Below are 1772 nucleotides of genomic sequence, written 5' to 3' on the forward strand. Positions count from 1 at the left end.
GGCCAATGGGGCGGCGCCTGGCTGTGAGGGAGCAGAGGTGTCACAGGGCAGGGTGGCTGACGTGGTGCTGGCTGTGCTGGGGCTGCGGCACTGCGGCCATGGCGGCGCGCAGGCGAGGCGCGGCCGGTGGGCTGCTTGTGGCCCCTGAGGAGTGCTTCTGTGGGCAGCCTTTGGTGTTTTCTTCCCTGTGTGACCCCGGAGGATTCTGCATCGTCCAGCTTTTGGGGTTCTCTTCAGCACGTTTTCCCTAAGGAGAGTTTCATTGTGCAGCTTTTGGTCTCGTTTTCACCTTGTTGCCCCTGAGAAGTGCTTCATCTTCTAACATTTGGTGTTTTTTTATCTCATTCCAGCCCCTGAGGAGTGCTTGTGTGTGCAGTTTCTGCAGTTTCCTTCATCGTGACCTGAGGAGTTCTTCATCGTGCAGTTTTTGGGGTTCTCCACACCATGTTTCCCCTGAGGAGAGCTTCATCATCCAGCTTTTGGTGTTTCTCCACTGCAGCCTCTGAGGAGTGCCTTCTTAACAGCTTTTGGTGTTTTCTTCACTACGTCCTTGAGGAGCTCTTCATCGTGCAGCTTTTTGGGGTTTTCCCCACACCACGTTTCCCCTGAGGAGGGCTTCACCATTCAGCTCTTTGTGTTTTCTTCCCTGTGGTGCTTGAGGAGTTATTCTTCGTGGAGCTTTTTGTGTTCTCCCTGTGGCCCCTGAGGAGTGCTTCTGTGTGCAGCTTTTGTAGTGTTCTTCACTACTACCCTGAGGAGTTAGTTCTTCATCATGCAGCTTTTCTGGTTCTCTTCACTTCGGCCCCTGAGGATTGGTTTGTCGAGCAGCTTTTGGTATTTTCTTCACTGTGGCCCTTGAGGAGTTCTGCATCATCCAGCTTTTGGGGTTCTCTTCACCACGTTTACCCGGAGGAGTTCTTCAGCGTGCAGCTTGTGCTGTTTACTTCACTGCAGCGCGGAGGAGTTCTGCACCGTCCAGCTTTTGGGGTTCTCTTCACCACGTTTTCCCTGAGGAGAGTTTCTTTGTGCAGCTTTTAGTGTTGTTTTCACCTTGCTGCCCCTGAGATGTTTCCGCTGAGGACGTCTTCATTTTACAGCTTTTGGGGTTCTCCACACCACGTTTCCCCTGAGGAGTGCTTCATCATTCAGCTTTTGGCGTTTTCTTCACTGTGGCACTTGAGGAGTAATTCTTTGTGGAGCTTTTTGTGTTTTCTTTGCCTTGTGGTTCCAGAGGAGTTCTTCATCGTGCAGCTTTTGGGGTTCTCTTCACCTTGGGACTCCGGGGGAATGCGTCATCATGCAGCTTTTGGCGTTTTCTTCACTACGGCCCCGAGGAGTTCATCGTGCAGCTTTTAGTGTTTTCTTCTATACGGCCCCAAGGAGTTCTGCCCCATCCAGCTTTTGGGGTTCTCTTCACCGCGTTTTTCCAGAGGAGAGCTTCATCAAGCAGCTTTTGGTGTTGTTTTCCACTTGTTGCTCCTGAGAAGTGCTTCATCTTTTAACTTACGGTGTTTTTCTCTCGTTCCAGGCTCTGAGGCGTTTTTCATCGTGCAGCTGTTCGTGCTTTCTTCAGTACGGCCCTTGAGGACTTCTTCATCGTGCAGCTTTGGGTGTTTTCTTCACTGAGGCGCTCTTTGGCATCTACCATGTCTGCAGCCAGACCGACAGCTCAGCTGCCTGAAGTGTGAAGAAGCCCATTCTTCTCTTTGTTTTCAGTCTGCCAACCGATCATTTCATGTAGAGCGCTTTCTTTTTTGTACTAGGATGTGCCA

At 51.2% G+C, this 1772-nt stretch overlaps 1 long non-coding RNA gene across 1 annotated transcript; it reads right to left on the reverse strand.

The window, feature by feature from the left end:
- Nucleotides 1-131: 131 nt before the first annotated feature.
- On the reverse strand, nt 132-1508 carry LOC118159936. Its single transcript, XR_004747288.1, has 2 exons — nt 402-1508; nt 132-353 (listed from the first exon to the last, which is right to left on the reverse strand). It is a non-coding gene; the product is annotated as an uncharacterized LOC118159936 (long non-coding RNA).
- Between the last annotated feature and the right edge of the window lie 264 nt (nt 1509-1772).

This window comes from Oxyura jamaicensis, unplaced genomic scaffold, assembly GCF_011077185.1.
Source record: "Oxyura jamaicensis isolate SHBP4307 breed ruddy duck unplaced genomic scaffold, BPBGC_Ojam_1.0 oxyUn_random_OJ72751, whole genome shotgun sequence".
Classification (NCBI taxonomy): Eukaryota; Metazoa; Chordata; class Aves; order Anseriformes; family Anatidae; genus Oxyura; species Oxyura jamaicensis.